The sequence below is a fragment of the Mesocricetus auratus genome, unplaced genomic scaffold (assembly GCF_017639785.1).
Source record: "Mesocricetus auratus isolate SY011 unplaced genomic scaffold, BCM_Maur_2.0 Super-Scaffold_100007, whole genome shotgun sequence".
NCBI lineage: Eukaryota > Metazoa > Chordata > Mammalia > Rodentia > Cricetidae > Mesocricetus > Mesocricetus auratus.
The window spans coordinates 45,424,661-45,445,256 of record NW_024429191.1 but is presented as its reverse complement, the minus strand read 5'-3'; the positions used below and the strand labels follow the sequence as shown (position 1 = coordinate 45,445,256).

Below are 20,596 nucleotides of genomic sequence, written 5' to 3'. Positions count from 1 at the left end.
AGTTGTTTTCTGCTTCTTGAGCTAATTCTCTTTAGGGGTTCTTCAGTTGGTTAGGTCTGGTACTTCTTTCTATACAGTTGTATTTTCACAACGAGTTGAAAATTAGGGATTACCTCCTTCTGGAATGAATGCTCTCATCATCCAAATAAAGCATAATGGACTTACTCCTTTTTACACGTTGAAAGAAAATGAATGGCATAATAGCTTTATGATTATTCAATTTATTCTGCTTCTCTATGCATGAGATGTAAGGATTATTCAACATATAGTCACAGGTTCATCAAGGTGTTTAACTGACAATAACTGAGATTATACCACAATTGTTAGGCACTGGAGACTAAAACATGAGTGATCTTGGCTTTCCCTTGCCAATTTAGTTAAGTAAATTGTGGAGATAGAGGCTAATAGGTAGATTACAAGCTTCAGGGCTACAGTAATCATAATAAAAAAGAGAAGTCAAAAACAAACATTTGAGACCCTGGAGTACCCACCTGGCAAGCACAAAACCCTGGCTTTGAACTGTGGAACCAAAAAAGTAAAGCTCAAAAGTATTTGAAGGGAGAAAAGAAAGAAGTAATTCTTTCCCCTTGTGCCTCTATCTAATGTTCTGGGATAAAGTTAGTTTTCAGTTCATTCCACAGTCATGAATTAGCTTTCAGACAATGAGAGAATTAACATGCGCTAGATCTTTGTGACTGATCTAGACAATGAGGAAACCAGTCTCAACTTTCTTCAGGATGCCTTGTAGATACCCATGATGCTTAACAATTAAATGGCAAGCAAGCTGCTTTCAGGAAAACTGGGAACATTATGGACCTTAATCCTCTAGCCCTTGTTTCTCTAGTGTTCATGTATGAGGGTGGGGAGAGAGGAAACAGATTCTCAGTTGATATTGCTAAACAAATTAAGATATATTTTCTACAAAAAATGGGAGGCTTACAATGAGTAATACATTAGCTGACACTTCTGTCATTTTTTCTGTCATCTTTTCTCCCACCTCACAAGGTGTCTTCCCCAGCACCATACATCCTATTCATATTCAAAGCAGGACAGTGACGATAAAAGATGACTTTGCATTTTTGTATATGTCTTTATTTATCAAGAAAGCTAAGGCAGTCTACGAAAATTTTTATTCATGTTTTATGTCCTGGGATTAGATAATATGACTGCCTATATGAAGGAGGTGAGGGAAGAGAATAGTTGACATTTTCAGCTTCATTAGGGAACTCCGATGAACAAGAAAGAAAATTAGAATATTATTTTTTTTTATTTGTAGCTAGTTTCAGTAAAGGACTTGAGGTTTGGTATGGTGGCTCTATTTGCTCCCATTCAGAAATTGACTTTGTATTTAAAGGACATCCATTGCACATATCACAGTACATTGTTTTGTCATAGATAGTATGACAAACTCTAGCTTGTAATTGCAGTGTCCACACAATATATTTAATATGCTTATGTCTGGCTCTCCATACATCTGTGGGCTCAGGAAATCACCAGTCAGAAATATTATTTTTAAATTGCAACTCTGCTGAAAATGTGCATTTGTTTTTCTTGTCCCTAAGTAATACAGAGCCACGACTTTTAGAAAGTATTTTAACTGTATTGGGTATTGTAACAAGATGTATATGGTGAGAGACTATGCAGAGATTTTGCTGCTTTATTGAAGAGACTTTAGCATCTGTAAGCTTTGATATTAGTGAGTCATCCAAACTAGCTCCCACTGGATAGTGCAAGATGAATGCACATATACGCACACGCGTGCGCGTGCGCACACACACACACACTGTATGTGTGTATGTATGTATGTATGTATATACGTATGTATGTATATATGTATTTGAGTTCAAATTTTATGCCTTGGGACTGGAGAGATGGCTCAGAAATTAGAACACTGTGAGTACTATTCTTGCAGAGGACCCAAGTTGGATTCCCAGCACCCATGTCAAGTGACTTGAAATTGCCTACAACTCCAGCTTCAATGTCTCCTTTTGGCCTTTATGGACAATGCACTCAAACCCCAAGCCTCATGTGTTCTGTCTAGTCTCGCATGAGTTTGCAGCAGGAATGGCACTCTATTAGTAGCTCTCCCACTATGGCTCTCATCTTTGCATCCTGAGTCCTTATTCTGTTTTGAATTTTCTTTGTTTTATTTTTTTAATGTGGGTGAGTGTTTCCCCTGCATGTATATATATGTACAATGTGCTGTCCTGGTACCCAGAGAGGCCAGAGAGATCATCAGATCCCCTGGAACTAGAGTTATAGATGGTTCTGAAAGGTCATGTGGATGCTGGGACTTGAACCCAGGTCCTCTGGAAAAGCAGCATGCACTCTTAACCACTGAACTATCTTTCCAGTCCTGCTTCAAATTTTCAGTTGCCTATATTTTCCTAAAATTCCCCTGCTTTACACAATAGTTATAGTTCTAGCTTAGACTTCTGTTTCTTGTCTGGAAGTTTCCATATCTCTTCTGAAATTTCTCATTTCTTCACCCATTCCATGCAACTTATTCTGCAGTTTCTTAAACATATTTTAAAGTCTTTTTATGTTATTCCAAAAATCTTAACTTATTTCTGTATTTGCTTCTCTTTAATATATCTGACATTTTCCCTTTATTTACATTTGTGATCATCATTTATTGTGTATTGAATGTTGTGTAGACACTGTGTCTTATGTTTGGAAGAATGTTATGCCTTTCCTTAGAAATTGCTTAGATGACCAATGAATTATGACCCTGTAAGTATTGATTTTGCTCTCTGATGGACCGGCCTCCTTTGAGGTTTGGCATTAGACATCAGGGTAAATTCCTTGGTTCTGAGATGTGTTCTGTTTCTAAGGTGTGGTCTTCTGGAGTTGTATTTAAAAGTTGAAGCTGTGAGTTTATCTAGCATGGGACTCAAGGTGGTAGCAGCTGGCATGTATTCTTGGCTTTTTAGCTTTGCAGCTCTTGCTTCTCCCTCCTGCTCTCTGGAGTTGGTAGAGTATTGGGAAGGGATGATTTTACTTCATGTGTTTCCTTCATTTCTGGAAATTTCCTTTATTTTTCAACCCCTTTTAAAGCAGCAGACTGTGCCATCTGATTCAACTGAATGATCCTTTGGCACCTAGCTTGAATTCTAAGTGTTACCAGCCATGTGAACTGTACAACTCATCTTGTTGTGTGACTTATTCTTTGTGTTAGGGTCTGCAAGACACCCCACAAAAAGGCCACCAGTTAGTGTGCAATCAACAAGAGTGTTTATTTTTTCCATGCACGAAAGGGGTCAACTATTCAGCAAATGAGCAACTCCATTGAAGCTTGAAGTTTTCAGGGTCCTTTTAAGCAGGGTGAGGGGAATTCCAGAGAGGGGAGGTTAGTATGGTGACTGATTTGTGGGTTTAAACACAAGGTTCACAGGCTTCTATAGGATTGGTTGGTGGCTTAGTGGCTAGGGGATTTCCAGCAGCAGGATGGGAGAAGCTGTCTTTAGTTATCTTGAGCTTGCATAAAGCTGCAGGGTGCTTACTGATCTGTTGCCCCTGAGTTGTGGTCTTTTCAAGAACTGCTTGCTCAATTCCAGTAAACTGAAATTGAGGCCTGGTCCCTGGCAGGGTTATTAGGAGCCTGTTATGGCATTGGTTTGGCTCCTCCGCTCTTTCATTTTATGGCATGTCATATAAACACACATCTAACCAGGCATGGATCTCCTCATTCAAGGATTGATTGACTGCTTTTGAAATTTCCATATGTACTGCTTTCAAGTATTTGAGCTTATATTTTACTGTATTTGTCCAAAACTTGTAATTATCTCCCAGAAGTTAGCCCAGTGGAAACCATTATTAAGACTATAGATACTGACATGTCATTCCTCTATAGTAACACTTGAGTTGAAACTTAGTTTCATTAATTAAAGTTCAGTAAGTTATTCTCTTCTGAAGGATCCCAGCCCAATATATTTGGTTCATTATAAATGAATTCACTATATTTATGAAATGAACTGCTTCCAGTGCAAAATGGCAGGTTTCTGTTTGTTTGTATCTCGAGTGACATACCTAAGAATGCTTGGAGTTTGTTGGAGTCATTGTCAGAGTCCAAGTGCAGCTCTCAAAATGTAAGTGTTGGGAAATTAATTCCCAGTGTAAGGGTATTGGGAGGTCGGGCATGTTAGATGGTAGGGGCTTCACCTTTGAAGGTGGTTTTACTGAGCTGCTGTCACTGGGGTCTATAGGAACAGGCTTGTTTTGTCTACTAAGAACTGTGTTTCTCTCTTTGCCTCTGCTTTCCATGATATGCAAAGTATGGAGGCCACACAAGATGCCTGGCCTGTGGTCTTGAATTTGCCAGTCTCTGTAACTGGGACAGAATAAAGATTCCATATGAATTTGACATTTACAAATCTTCTGCACAAAACATATTAAAACAGGATCCTAGCAAAATGTTGACTTATGTCTGGTCTTATAGAGTAAATCTGGCATAGCTGTCTAAGGGATGCTTGTTTTGGAAGTTAATTTTGAGATGTTTGTCCCCTTAGATTTTGGGAGAGAGACATTCTTTTACATAATCTATTGGGAAAATTCATGTAATGTATTTTGTTCATATTCTTTTCTCTCCTGCAACTCTTCCCTCCCACCTCCCTACTTTGTATCCTTTCTCTCTCTCAAAAAATGAAATAAAAAACCCCAAAACAAATGAAAATGAAAATAGACAAACAAACTAAAAAAGAAAATAATAAGATAGTAAATACCAGAACAAAATTATGCGCGCGCGCGCGCACACACACACACACACACACACACACACACACACACACACGAAGTCTGTTTTGTGCTTGCTATACTCCTAGGCATGATAATAGGAGTTATTTTATTGCTGTTTCTTTGGCAGAATAATAGCAGTAAGTTTTCTTCCAGGCTCCATAACCCATCTAGTAACTGCTTTTTGGCCACTTTAGCAATGTCAGGTATGGGTTCCGTCTCATAGAGTGGACCTTAAATCCAGTAAAACAACAAAAACTGGTTGGTTACTCCCATCACACCTGTACCACTATTGCACTGGCAAATCTTGCAGTTAGATCTCTGTTTTAGGCTATGGGGCTTTTAGCAGGGTGATAGTGATGATTACCTTTCTTCTCTGATGGTGTTCAAGTGCCTTATAGAATCATGTACACTAATTTGTGTGTGTGTGTGTGTGTGTGTGTGTGTGTGTGTGTGTGTGTATAGCTTTTAACTAGGCCCCATCTTGACTTCTCCAAATTTGATGACATAAATAAGTTGTATCTTCAGCAATAGGACCTTATCTTCAGATTATCAAGAGTAACACATAGTCTTAGCAAAAGCCTGTGATGTTTTGAGCAGGTAGTCTGTGTGACCTCTTTGGCTAATGACTCAGGAAGATGTAATCTGTTCCCAGTACTGGAATTTTTACTTGTTGGCATAAGATATCTAGATGGGGCATTGTCACCTCTATTATGTGGTGATTCCATTAAAATTTCTTTCATGTATGTATACATTCCAGCAAGCTTCTACTGTAGCAGATACCTTTTTAAGGGTTTTTATTGCTGTGAAGGGACACTATGACCTTGGCAACTCTTATAAAGAAAGGGGGCTCACTTACAGTGTCAGAGGTTTAGTCCATTATCGCCATGATGTAGAGTAGGGCTGCGTGCAGGCAGATGTGCTGAAGCTGAGCATACTACATCTTGCAGGTAGCAGGAAGTCAATTGAGACACTGGGTGGTATCCTGACCATAGGCAACCTCAAAGCCTGCCCTCACAGTGACACACTTCCTCCAACAAGACCATGCCTACTCCAAAAAGGCCATACCTCCTAATGGTGCCACTCCCTGCGAGATTATGGGGGGGCAATTACATTCAAAGAATCACAGTAGGTTTTCATATGGTTTTCCAAAAGTCCTTTAGTGTTAGTTGTCCCTTTCCATATTCCCTCCTTTGTCCTGCCTTCCCACCCCCTTCCCCATTTAATCCTCCATGTATAGTTTTGCTCTTTATTTCTTTATAATACTATACTTCATTTCCTCTCCTTAAAAGATCCTCTCCTCCCCACTGATCCCTTATTAGCTACCTAACTTTTGTGCTTATCTGTGTTAAAGCACACATGGGACTGGGTGGTGGTGGTGCACGCCTTTAATCCCTGCACTTAGGAGCCAGAGGCAAGGGGATCTCTGTGAGTTTGAGGCCAGCCTAGTCTACAGAGTGAGTTCCAAAACAGACTCCAAAGCTACAGACTGAAAAAGCAAAACAACAACAAAAAAACCCATCACACATCTAAAGTTTAAAAGTTAATATCCATGTATAAAAAAATGAAATATTTTTCTTTTGGGATCTGGGTTACCTCATTCCAGATGATTGAAATAGCTCCATCCATGTACCTGCAAGTTTCATGTTTCTTTAGAGCAGAATAATAATATTCCATTATGTAAATATACAACATTTTCATTATCTAATCATCAATTGGTGGGTATCTCGGCTTTTTTTTTTTCTGGTCAGTACGAATAAAGCAGTAATGAACACAGATGAACAAACATCTCTGTGGGAGGATGCAATGTCTTTTGAGTGTGTGCATGAATGTAGCATAGCTGGATCTTCTATTAGATCAATTGTCAACTTTTTGGAACCTCCACACTGATTTCTATAGGTGCTGTACCAGTTTGCACTCCCACCAGCAATGAATAAGTGTTCCCCTTTCTCTACATTCTTACCAACATGTGCTATCATTTGTTTCATCATTCTGACTGGGGTAAGATGAAATCTTAAAGTAGTTTTAATTTGCATTTCCCTGATGACTAAGGATGTTACACATTAAAAAAAAAGTGTTTCTCAGCAATTGTGTTTCATTTTTTGAGAACTCTCTGTTTAGTTCTATATCTCATTTTCTTTAATAATTATTTTTTTATTTAGGTTAGAAACAATCTTGTTTCACATGAAATCCCAGCTCCATCTCCCTCCCCTCCTTCCCTGCCCTCCCCACCAGGCTCCCCAGTCCCCCACCCAATCTCCATTCTGATCCCCAGGGAGGGTGAGGCCCTCCATAATGGATCTCCAGTGACTGTCATTTCATCCAGGGCAGGGCCTAGGCCCTCCCCCCAAGAGTCCTGGCTGAGAGACCTTCCCATATTGTGGCATGGGCACTCAAAGTCTACTTGTACGCCAGGGATAAATACTACCCGAAGCCCCATAGATCACCTAGGCCTCCTCACTGGCACCCACATTCAGGGGGTCTGGGTCAGCCCCATGCTTTCCACATAGTCATCAATCTGGAGTTCAAGAGCTCCCCCTTGTTAGGTCAACTGTTTTTTTGGTTTTTTCGAGACAGGGTTTCTCTGTATTGTTTTGGAGGCTGTCTGTCCAGCCCGGCCTCAAACTCACAGAGATCTGCCTGCCTCTGCCTCCCGAGTGCTGGGATTAAAGGCATGCGCCACCACCGCCCGGCCAGGTCAACTGTTTTTATGGGTTAAACCAGCCCAGTCTTAACTCCTTTGCCCATCAGTTCTCTCTTTCTGACACTGGATTCCAGGAGTTCAGTTCAGTTTTAGTCTGTGGGTGTCTGCCTATGCTTTCATCAGTCACTGGATGAAGGTTCTGTTTCCTAGACTCTCTGGCAGTGGGATTGTATGCTGGCATTCCCCTGATTCATGTGTAAAATCCATAAATGAGTGAGTACATACCATGTTTCTCTTTTTGTGACTGGAATACCTCACTCAGTATGGTTTCTTCTAGTGCCATCCATTTACCTGCAAATTTCAAGATTCCATTGTTATGTTTCATTTTTAAATTGGGTTATTTGTTTCCTTGATGTTCAGAGTTTTTTGTTGTTGTTGGTTTGGTTTTTGTCTATTTTATTTATTATTTTAGCTCTTTTTATTTATTTTAGATACTAACCTTTTATCAGATTATTGGTAGAGATTTTCCCCCCATTCTGTAACTGCTACTTTCCTCAAATGATTTTGTCCTTTGGACCACAGAGAATCTATGTAGTTTCTTTTGTCTCATCTTTTAGTTGGTGATCTTAACTCCTGGGCAATTTATTTCCTGTTCAGAAAGTTCTTTCCTATGCCAATGAGTTCAGATCTATCCCCCACTCTCTCTTCAGTCAGACTCAGGGTGTCTGGTCTCTTATTCAGTCAAGCCTTGATACATTTGGATTTGAGTTTTGTACAGGGTGATACATATGGATCTATTTTCACTCTTATACATGTAGCCATCAATGTGGTCAGCACCATCTGTTGAAGATTCTGTCTTTACTTCAGTATGTATTTTTGACTTCTTTGTAAAAAAAATCAGGTGTTCATAGGCATGTTTCCTTACATCTGGGTCTTCAATTGATTCCTTTGATCATGGCAGTATCTTGCTTTCCTTTTTTATTACTATAGCTCTATAGTATAATTTAAAATCTGTTATGGTGATATCTTCAGCAATTCTTTTATTATTTGAGCTGTTTTGGTTATCCTGGAACTTTTGTTTTTTCCATATTGAATTCAAAATATTTTTTCATTTCTGTGAAGAATTGTTGAAATTTTTATTGGGACTGTGTTTAATATGTAGATTGTTTTGGGTAGGATGGCCATTTTCACGATATTTATTCTGCTGATCCACAAGCATGGGGAATTGTTCCATCTTCTGGTGTCTTCTCCAATTTTCTTCAGTGTCTTAAAGTTTTTATTATACAAGTCCTCCTCTTACTGGGTTAGAGTTATCCCAAGATTTTTTATTTTATTGGTTTATTTTTGGAGGTATTGTTTGAAATGTATTGTTTCCCCGATTACTTATCTCAGTCTTTTTGTCATTTGTATACAGGAAGACTAGTGCTTTTTGTGTGGTAAATTTGTATCTTGCTACTTTGCTGAAAGTGTTATCAGATGTAGATAACTCCTGGTGGAGTTTTTAGGGTCTTTTATGTAAAAAAGTCATATTTTCAAATAAATATTCTTTCACTCTTTTTTTCCTATCTGTATCCTTTTGATGTCCCCTTCAGTTGTCTTATTGCTCAAGCTAAGAGTTCAAGTACTATATAAAATAAATGTGAAGAGAGAGAGAGAGAGAGGGAGGGAGGGAGGGAGGGAGGGAGAGAGAGAGAGAGAGAGAGAGAGAGAGAGAGAGAGAGAGAGAGAGAGAGAGAGAGAGAGAGAGAGAGAGAGAGAGAGAGAGAAGTAGGCCAGGAGTCAGTCGACAGCAGTGACTCACCCATGTTACTGCTCTATGGAAAGTAGTTTCCCACAGGTGAACCAGCCTTCTTCAGCTGATGTCCATGGGAGCAAACATTTCATAAGTCCTTATTCAAACCCACAGAAGAACATGGGATTCCATTCTGTGCCTCGATTTGTCACCAAGAACAGTGTGAATTCTTTAAAACTCACACCATTCTAATTTTATATGAACTTGATTAGCTTATCTTGAAATAATTTTCTAAACCAAAGAGTAATGGAGAGAGGATTCTAAACCAGACCCAGCCACACTTGTGTTATGAAAAGGAGCCTGAGACAGAGACCCAGCATTACTAAAGAATATAGTGTGTGGCATGGCTAAGGTGGTACCCTGAACGTGAATGCTTTGTACCTCTGTTCCAGGTCTGCTGGGACTGAGCTTATCAACCATCCCTTCCTGTGTGTCTTTTTCTTTATCCATTTGCTACCCCAGTGAGAACCTGGTCCCTAATCCATTGTGCTGACTTTCACTGAGCCTCATTAAAAAAAAAACAAAAACAAAAACAAAGCAGCTGTCATATAGTTTACATATCTCACAAAGAATCTATTTTTATTTACTTTTTTTTGAAACAGACCCTTTCTCTGTGGCTTAGGGTGGCTACGACTCATGGGAATCCTTTGCTTTAGCTCTCTGAATACAGGGCTTATGCAAGCCAGTACCACCAAAGCTGAACTTCCCTAGACTTTCGCTGCTCCTTTACATCTGTGCCCTAGCTCACAAACTGTCAGTTTAGGAGGAGGGGTATTCCAAGTAAGATGACAGAGGGAGTCCTGACACCTGTCTCCCCAGTGGTGTAGGCACCTCTATTTCTAGGCAGTAACAACGTAAGAACACCCACAGTTCTAAGTTTCTGGCCCCAAGTCTCTTGGGAATCTTTCCCACCCATCTGCAGCTCTTCTCAGCTTTGGTGTGGGTTTTTCGTCCTATCTGAGATTCATGTAAGTGTGTCAGACTGGCACCTGCAGCCTGTCAGAGCTGATGCCCGTACACAAGGGAGGACTTGTTTCCTGTCTAAGACACCATTCTTCCCCCCTGTAACATAACACCCACAAGGAGAATTATCTGTGAATTTGGCATGAAAGGAAGAAGAAGAAACTCATATTTACTAGTCACCCCGGCAAATCATTCTTGTAGTGGTGGCGCATGCCAAGCAAGGTAAGTTGTTGGATAGCGGCTCTGTCCTGGTGGCGATCACAGCAAATGAAGCGTCCAGCTTTGTGGTGAGTAGATTTTCCTGTTCTGGAAGCCTGTCCTGTCTTTGGGTGGGAGGTGAGGAGTATGCGTTGGAGGACATGGTTGCGCCGGCTTCTGCACTGCCCTTCCATACCTCATTCTCACATCTCATGTGGGTTTTGTTCTGTGAGCATCTGAGAGTCCAAGTTGGAGAATCCAGAACTAATCCAGTGCTGTCTGACCTCTAGGCTGACTTTGAAAGCTCAAATCATTATCTTACTCCCAGCCCCCATTACAGTTAAACATCCCCAGTTCTGAAGTGAGGATAAAGAAAACTCAGAGAGGAGATGGAAGCTGCCCTATGGGGAATGATCAGTTGGCAACACAGCCAGGGCAGGGTCTCCAGTCACGTGCCTCTGCCTTCTCCACCTTGGTGACTCTCCCCAGAATCTCCATCTTGCCAGTTTGTTCCACACAATCAAGCAAACTGACAAAACCCTGAATTCCTGGTATAATGTGCGTCTCTAGGTCCTTATATAAAAGCCAAATATCCCTGGAAATAGAAACGTGCCCTCATTCTCACATGCCAGCATACCCTTGATCCAGGCTAGGAACCCCCCAAAGTGAAATGAGAGACTTGGGGGCAAACCAAGGCCCAAATGTGGAGCAGCAAAGCTGGGCTCTGTGCTTTGGATTCTCCGACTGAAGGGGCAGCAGGGGACTGGCAGGTGGAGTTGTGGGGCGACCTGCAGAAACAGGACAGTGCCAATACTTTTCTAGGACTGTATCTGATAAACTGGGACATCCACAATATTTCCTAAGCAAACTAGGTTACCCTCCCCGCTGCTGCAGCTACCCGAGGGCATTGGGCAGCTGGGTGACCCAGAAATGGTCATTTCCTTGTCCAGCTCCATCTGGAATTCCAGCCCCCAATTCCCTGTTACTGACAGCTCTAGGTGGAAGGGAGCTTGACAACATCAAATAGAGTCAAGCCCATTCTTAATGTAGGAAGCTTATCCCGAACAATAAAGAAAGAGAGCAATAGGCTGTCTTAAAAAAAGAATTAGGAAGCAAACTGTCAATAAATCTTCCCCTGTCTACTTTATGTTTTATAGTCCAGAGGAGCACAGTGATGGTGGAAAAGTGTGCCATGTTGAAAAAAAAGGCCTTGAAATCAAGAGACATCAATTTGGGTCACTAAACTTGGAGACATTACTTCCTCTCTGGGCCTGAGTTTCTCAGTGGGACAATGATTGGGTTAGTTCGTTTCAGAGTCTCTTTTGTGCTCTGAAAGCCTAGGTTTACAAGTGATGTCTAGTGAACAATGATACAAACAGTAAGAAGGACAGCCACTGCCTAAGATGCCCTGTCCCTTTCCCATCTGCAAGTACTTGGCAATCTAGTGTTTTCACGATCCTACTAAGGAACATTGAAAGCCCCAGATGAGGACAGGGTAGGCAGTTCTGCCTTCTCCATTTCCCGTCAGAGCCGCATACTCTCATGTGTTCACTCCCACTTCCAGACACTTGAGTCCGCATATGTGTAGTTTGTTTGAAGCGTAGTGCTTTGGTTTCTAAACCCCTAACACTCTAGATGAGAAGGCAGAGCCTACAGTCAGAGAATCTTATGGTTAATCACCGGAAGAACAGTGTTGGGGTTGATGGTGGTGGGACTAAGCAAATTTACCTGATACTGACCCTTTGATTCCCACACCATCTGTCATGGCTGTGGTTTGGCTCCAGGGGGAATGGTGCCTAGAAGACATTGCAGCCAGTGCCTGTTGGGTATGAGGAACTCCACGCTCTCATTTCTCTTTGTGAAATCACCACACACCACCCCAGCCACTTTGGAGGCTTACTCTGACTATCCATCCTTTTGCTAGAATGCAGCAGGGAAGTCTTACCTCCAGGACAGTTTCAGCTCCCAACATTCCCGAAGGAGCTTCTTCTTAGGTGGCAAACAGCCTTTATCTTACACCCCTCCATGTTCCCAGCAAGGCAATACTCTAGGACAACTGGTGTTATCTTCCTGCCTGTCTGCCTGCATGCCTGTCTGCCTGCCTGCCTGCCTGCTTCTCTCCCTCCCTGCTTCCCTCTCTCCCTCCCTCCCTCCCTCCCTCTGTCCTTCCCTCCCTCCCTTCCTTCCTCCCTCCCTCCTTCCCTCCCCCCTCCCTCCCTCTCTCCTTCCATTCCTTTCTTTCTTCCCTTTCTGTCTCTCTTTCCTCTCTTTCCATCTCTCTCCTTCCCTCCTTTTACTCCTCCTCCTTCCTTTGTTAGTCTTGTTTCAATACAAGGTCTTGCTATGTAGCTCAGGCTGGCCTGGAAATTTTGATCCTCCAGTCTCTAACTCCTGAATGCCAAGATTACAAATAGGTACCATCATGCTTGGTTGGCAACAAGATTCTAAAATAGCAAACCAGATAGAATGAGTGATATCTTGATATAAAAGATTCAACCTTATTTCTTATCTGCAAATGTTCACTTTATTAAAAGACATCCCAATTGTGTCCCAGTTTCAGATCTCTGTGGATGTTTTAGCTTACTGGATGGGAGTAAGAAGAGTTCTGGGTTTGGAATGCATCTAAAACTCTAAGGGGACCATTTGATAGGGAATTATGTTCACATATATGTTTTTTAAGACAGACGTGTTAGCCTTGTCATCATTGTGACAGAATACCTGATACTCATAATTAAATTATTTAAACTCATTTATTTTTATTTTATATGTGTTTTGCCTGTATGTGTGTTTGTTCACCGTGTGTGTGTCCAGGGTTTGTGGAGGTCAGAAGAGGACACCAGATCTCCAGGAACTTAAGTTATCAATAGTTATAAGCAGTCATGTGGATGCTGGGAATTTAACCAGAGTCCTGTGAAAGAGCAGTGTGGTAGTTTAAATGTAATTGACTCTCATAAGCTCCTAGGGAGTGACATTATTAGAAGGAATGGTTTTATTGGAGTAGGTGTGACCTTGTTGGAGGAAATGTGTCACTTTGGAGGTGGGCTTTGAAGCCTCATATATGCTCAATCCACATCCCAAGTCTCAGTTATCTTCCTGTTGTCTTCTGTTAAAGATGTAGAACTCTCATCTCCTTCTACAGGACCATGTATGCCTGCACACTGCCATGTCCCACCATGATAATAATGGACTAAACCTCTGAAAATGTCAGCCAGCCTCAATTAAATGTTTTCCTTTATAAGAATTGCTGTGGTCATGGTGTCTCTTCACAGCAATGAAAACCCTAACTAATAAAAGCAGCCACATAACTCCTAGCTCTGACATAGTTGAAAAGGAGGCAGAGTGTGTTTTGACTCGCAGTTTCAAACGTTTCAGTCTATTGCCTCAAAGCCACAGTGAAGTAGAACATCATGACAGGTATATGTGGCTACCCACCTCATTGTGACCAGGAAGCAGAGAAAGACAAAAGGAGGACCTGGGATCACTTTCAAAGGCACTCCTCACTCCCACCAGTGACATATTTCCAGCTAGGTCCTATCTCCCAAATGTTCTACTGCTTTCCCAAATCACGCTACCACCTGTGGGTATCAAATGCTCAACACACGAGATTGTGGGGGCAGTTCACATTAAACCATAGTATAGATGAATTATAAAAACTGAATGTTTGAAACATAGACTATAAGGCAAAGACCAGAGTGAGAATTACCTCCCTTTTACATCCATTCAAGATAAGTGAAATTATTCCCACAGTGTGTGCCGGGAACACACACTGGCCTAGAACAGTCAGACTGTGTCATGCATTAGTGCAGTTTGGAAGAGCATTTCTCTTAGGGATGGGTTTCTGCTCAACACTGGCCAGTCAGTTCACCTTAACAGACAACTAGTTTTTCCATCAGAGAAATGGGTGTGGGACTAAAATCTAGTGCTCTAACGGACTCTTTTGTTTCTCTTCTATCTTTTGGAGAGAGGTATGACTTTGTAGCCCAGGTTGGCATCAGACTCACTGACACCCTGCCTCAGCCACCTGTTTACATACACACAACAATGTCTGGATAGGACTTTTCCAGTGAGAGCAGTCTACTGTTTTGGTGAAATCTTCATCAGTTTGGCGTATTGATGAATCCAGTATTGGTCTAGTTGGCAGAGGAGAAAGAAGTGTAACCTGGGACAAATGCCCATTTAAAAGGAGGAGGAGAGTCAAGAGAAGGAGGAAGGGGAGATGATCAAAGTATATGATATGGATATATGAAATTGTCACAATGAAACCCATTGTTTTGTATGATTAAAATGTGTAGATATAGAAGAAATTGAAGCCATAAGCTTCACACACTCATATTCATATGTAAATTTAATAGGTTTGAAAACATATATAACCTGTTAAGTATAAACTCACTCTTGTTGGTGAGACCTACCTTATTCCTTTGGAAAGTATTAATTATACAATGTCAGTCTAGTCGTCTAACACCTTCTAGGTCATGGTTCTTTCAATTTCCAGCTGAAGATAATGAACTGTGTAAAGGGGCTGATGTGAGCAACACAGGATGGAGTGAGGCTTGTTGGTGGGAAATGGTCCTGGACTTGGGTTATGGTTGTGCATGCTTTCCCACATCTGCGAGTTTGAAGAAACATGTCCAGGCATCATTTCTCATGTGAGGAAGTGGGAAAGGCATAGTTCTCAGCTGAGTTTGGAAGGATCCAGAACCCAGATACCAGCATAGTCCCAACCTTGACCAAGATGCACATGTCTTGCATTTTCATCTCAAATAGGAATGGAATAGCACCGATAAGTATTTTGTGAGAATTTACAAAGGTAGTGTGTCTGAAGTGCTTAGGAAGTGCCTGGAATATAGTAAGCACTCAGTAAACTCTCTCTCTCTCTCTCTCTCTCTCTCTCTCTCTCTCTCTCTCTCTCTCTCTCTCTCTCTCTCTGTGTGTGTGTGTGTGTGTGTGTGTGTGTAAATCATGAAACAGGTGACAAGAATCCTTTAACAAGAACTTCAACAAAAATCACAAATAATAAAATAACTGACTTTCCCTCATGGAGTTTGATTTGGGGGAGAGACAACATACTAGTGAAAGTTTAGCTTGGAGGGAAAAGGGACAGAAGCATGTGGTGGATAAGGAGAAAATTCCCAGGAGTGAGCAGCAGGAATGGTGGAGAGGATTCCCCTCCATAGAATCCTCTCTGAGGAGAGAGGGAGTGTCCTTAACCACCCTGGCTTAGTTCCTGAAGACATTTCAGTGAATGTAAAGGCTCTCCTCCCCTTGCTCAGTTGTGCTCCTGCTAATAATAGTGATTATGATGATAATAATGAGAATTTAAAACAATGCTTAATAAAGGGTACTTGAGAAGAGTTTTTAGGGCATCACACAGGCATGGTTTCTCTCCTCCCTTAAGTTACTGTACTCAGCATATATTTTAAGTCAGAGAAGTTCATATTCAAAGAAGGAACCTAGAAAAGAGGATGGGGCTCTGCATTTTAGTAAGTAGTCCTGGTGTAGCCTCCTTCACGTGCTTATCAACAGACCTGCGAAGCCCGGAGGAGTACAGCTGTCAGTGGAGCACAGAGCACAGCCTGTGAGTCAATCCAAAGCTTTGGGGTCTTCCACTCCAACACTTATTCATTTGGATTTTAAAAAGCACAAATTGGCATCAAATCTGTGGCATTAATGTGTGTAGGGACATCCGTCTCTGCAATCTAAGTGGTTACCCCTTGATAGAGAGACCAGTTTCTGGTCTCTCTTAAGTGACGTGTTTTTGGCTCTTTCTGGTTCTTGTCTGCTAACTGTAGACAGCATGAAAGGGTAAATGAAGAGAAATGAGTTACAGCACAGGACACACACACACACACACACACAAATTTTAGTGCAGAATAATGATAGAAAGGGTCCTGGGGCCACATATGCTGGCTACTACTCTATGTGTTTTCATTAAGAAATAGAAGTTGCCCATTCAGTGGTGTCTGGAGAAAATCCTACAATGCTCTAGCAGAGCCAGAAAGTCTGGTGTGTAGTGTTAGCTGCTGTAGCATAGATGAAACTAACCCAACTCATTTGGAAGATAATACATTCACTCATTGTAGATAATGTGTTTGGGCAATAGCTGGATGAGGGTGCTCGAGTGATCAAGGCACAGAGCTGTGCAAGCGTCTACACTGAGCACAGAGTATCTGTCTGTCTCTACCTCTGCCTCTCTAGTCCTTCACCTTCGACTACATCTCTTGCTCAAACCACTAGAAGAAGGTGACCTCCATCTACTTCTTCCATTATATAGCTCCCTTCCTGCTCAGTAGGCCAGAGGAAAAAGGGAAGATTTCATTGTATTTCCAGCAAATGTTCTGGGATACTCAGTTGCTCTGTCTCAGATTGGCCAAGAGCTACACTAGCCTCAGGAAATGGAATACTCTTATTGGTCAGACTACAGCCCTCCAGTTGTCACCCAGGAGCTCTGGAGAGGAGGAAACACCCCTTCTGAACAAAGTGTAATATTAAGCATTGCTGTGAAGAGGGTCTGACAAAATCCCCTAAAATTAGGAATCTTGGCAGGTGAACAATTCCATCCCTTCACTGGGCTACACTAGAAGACAGGATGGGGGGTGGGGGGCTGACATCTAACAATATCCAGCCAATGGCCAGGATAGCTTACTAGAAATCATGTCTCCTTCAGTTTTCATAGAGAAGCTTTGGAGGTGAGGGAAACACTAGAGGCAGGAAAGTAGGGAAAGCGATAAAATTGGAGGCATTCTTAAAGAAAACCTGTAACAGTTTTAGGGGAGTCATGGCCAAAGGCACAAATCACCCATTGACTTTCCTGCTTCTCTGAATGAGGGAAGCTCCTTATTATAGGCAGAAACACAGAAGAGCAACACTTTAGGCCCATGTCCTAAAGTGGGCATGGTGGTGTAAACCTGTAATTGCAGAAGTGTGGGAAGAAGAGTAGAGACTGGAGGATTGCTATGAATTCAAGGACAGCCTGGACAACAGCCTGGACAACAGCCTGGTCTCAAAAGAACTGAAAAAAAACTCTGGCATAGCTAGCATGAATCATCATCATAAATACACAAAGATGAAAAACCAGAACACATTATATCATTGAAGATAACTGACAGTTGTTACATATTGACAATCATGTTAGACTTCGTGACAGAACGGGGATGTGATCTGCTGTTTTGAATACTTTCAGGTCAGGGCACATAGTCTACATGCTGACAACCGGAAGTCATCCCTAGGTAAGTACAGTCATGGAAGATGACACACTAGAATTTCTGTGTAGTCCAGATGTATGAAGTCAGGAAGGCAGGGGATGCTTTGTTCATAGACCTATCTGGTAGTCACTGAGGGGGGGGGGTTGGTCACAAGGTCCACTGTCAAACTCATGTTATCACTGCCCCTCACCTGAGCTGAACTGGCCACCCTATGGACCGTGGAATGGGTTTCCACCCCATGGCATGTACAGGAAGCTTACCAGGCTGAGACAGTCTGGTTCCGTATTATCCATCATTATCTGACTAACTCTCTAACTAAACATAAGCTATTCCTTTGCAAAGCTTCTTCCCTGGAAAACTACAAGCCATAGAACCAGTCACAGCCCTCTCTTTGAGCTGGTTTGCTGTCGGCCGGGCCTTGCAAAAATGCTTCATGTAAGTTTTCTCAGGTGAATTTCACCACTGCATTTGCAAGATCAATTAAGTAGGATTTACAATGACATTTAAAGTAAGAAAGGCAGAGCCTGCTTCTTTGTTCTTGAGAAGTGGGTCTACGGGTAAGTTCCTCTTTGCAGCAGCGTTCTATCTATTCCTGCTTTTAATGACTATGCACTTTATTACTTTTTAAATGAAAAGAAACAATACACAGTTAAAATAGAAAAGATGGCATGCATTAAGCTGTGCACGGCTAACAGCGTTCACTTGGTACTTGCCCCTTCTCCTCTGCTCTGTGTTACCCAATTCACAGACACACACTTCATTTGCTCTAGGTTTCTCTTGCTGTCTCTGTCTCTTTCTGTCTCTCTGTTTCTTTCTGTATCTCTCTCTCTCTCTCTCTCTCTCTCTCTCTCTCTCTCAGCTGACTCCCTTGTTCACATCTTCCCCCATTCAGCTGCTTCTCTCACACAAACATCCAGTCTTGCTGTCACGCTTCAGCCCTTTCCTCTGACCCAGCTCCATGCATAAACAAAAGCCTCAGAGGCTACTTCCCTGCCTCTGTGTGTCTTTCATTCTCAGCCTCCCTGCCAGTCTGACCGACCGCAGCCACTGCCTTTCTTCTCTCTCCTGCTCCCTTGATTCTCATCCATCTTCCTGGATCCCCTCCTGCCCTCCCCTTCCGCCTCCTCCTGCTTCTCTCTTGCAAAGCACACACTCCCACCGATGAGTTGTGCACACTTACAACCACAGGAGTTATGGATTCAATTATCTAAACCCCACCGCCCTCCCCCCATGTCGCTTGAAAAGTGAGGACAAGTGAAGCCTCCTAATTAAAACGTTACCCGTCTCATTGGAGCAAACAGACAGAAGCACGGGGCTGGGAAACAAAATGGAAAGGCAAGAGCCCATCTACCTTCCTTTAGCTGGATGAGTCATCCTTGGGCTCTCTCTGCATTTACACCAGCTTTCTGCCTCTCTGAGTGTAGCATAGACTGGGGACAATTTGCTTTTTGTCTGTCCCTCTGGGTAAAATGATAAATTCTTTGTCTGGACACTTAGGAAAAAGCATGGACTGAATCAGGACTTGGCTGCAATCCAGGGACTTCCAAAAGTTTTGAGAAAGGCTCCTTTGTTAATTGTCAGCTGTAAAATAAACACATCCTTGGTATCTCCCACCTCTCATGATGCAGAGTGGATGTGGGCCATATTTGATAGAAGGGCTAGGACAACCAGCCTGCCACCTTCACTCTTGGTTGAGTCTGTTTCCTTTGTTTGCTGGGACAGATGTGGCTCCCTGGGAATAAGCTGGCAGTGAGCTCCTCCCAGTTTATAGGGTTGAGCTTAAGTGGGTAGGCTAGATACATACAGGCCTATGAAACATGTCCACATTACCAGACCAGTTACCTGTTCAATTCCAATGCTTTGGAAAAACGGTGAATAAGTTAGTGGAGGGATCTGAGGGAGCTGCGCATCAATCATATGCTATTTCATGGGAAACCTTTTCAATCTCTGGCTCCAAAACTCATAGGGAGTTTCAGTGCTGCTGTTATTGGGTGGCAGAAGCCTCACACCAGTGGAGCTGCCCTTGCCTAGATGAACTGGTGGTAGCAGGGGCCTCCTCGCTGCTCTGTAGGATCAGCATGGGGACATCTTTGGCGATGGCTTGCTTCTGGTGTATCACATTTTTACCATGTGATGAATACATAGATGAAAAGTTCCCTTGTAGGATCTTCAAGGACAGGGACTGGTTGCACATTATAAAGGATGCTTATGCCTCAGCCTTTGAGGCTCAGAATGTGAGGGTGAATGGGTTCTTCTAGACCTTATAGAGAGCAGACCTACAAAGCCAAAGGATTGGAAACTAAGGCACAGAATGACATGCATGTTTGGCCTTTGGCCTTGGCTCACGACACAGATTTCATGACTGACAAAAATGATGAGTGTTCTACTATTTCGTTTCTGTCCCTGCTTGTGACTCAGATTTAACTCCTTTGGAATTTCCTGCATGGTAAGGCCATATCTGATCGAGTAACTTGGTGAGCTCCTAGAGGACTCCAGAGTGAGAGTAGTCCTCAGGAAGACCAAGTCTGATTAGAACCCTGGAGTTTTCAGCTACTCCCCACTGCACTCCAGGGATGGGATGGGAATTGGATTGACAATCCATCTTCCCATGTGAAGATACCTCTTTAGACCCCTGCACTGCAGGGCTTGGAGAGCTTCAGGTTGGGAACACATGGAAGTGCTGGGGGAGGGACCCCCACCCCTACCTTGTCCAATGCATCCCTCTAGCTGGCTGTTCCTGAGGTTTGTCCTTTACAATAAACTGGCACAGTTAGTAAAAGTTTTCTTGAGTTCTGTGGGCCATTTTAGAGAAAACGCTGAGCCTGCATAGGGCCCATGGGAACACCCCATTTATAGTGAAGTCAGAATTAGAGGATCCTGAAATTTGAAACTGTAGTCTCAAGAAAGGAGCTATCCTATGGAATTGAGGTTTAAGTTGTGAGGCTTTCCCTAACTCCAGGCCATTAATATAAGAATTGATTTGGATTGTTAAAAAACGAGTTGGTACCTTAAGAGTTTAAAAATGATTATCTATATATCCATGTATCTATCTGTGTATCTATCTAT

General features: G+C 42.3%; 1 protein-coding gene across 2 annotated transcripts in view; it reads left to right on the top strand.

Annotated features, from left to right (window-relative positions):
• The window catches only part of Shisa6 (shisa family member 6), a 293,803-nt gene that overhangs the window by 77,350 nt on the left and 195,857 nt on the right, over positions 1-20,596 (top strand). The gene's annotated exons all lie outside the window — the stretch shown is intronic.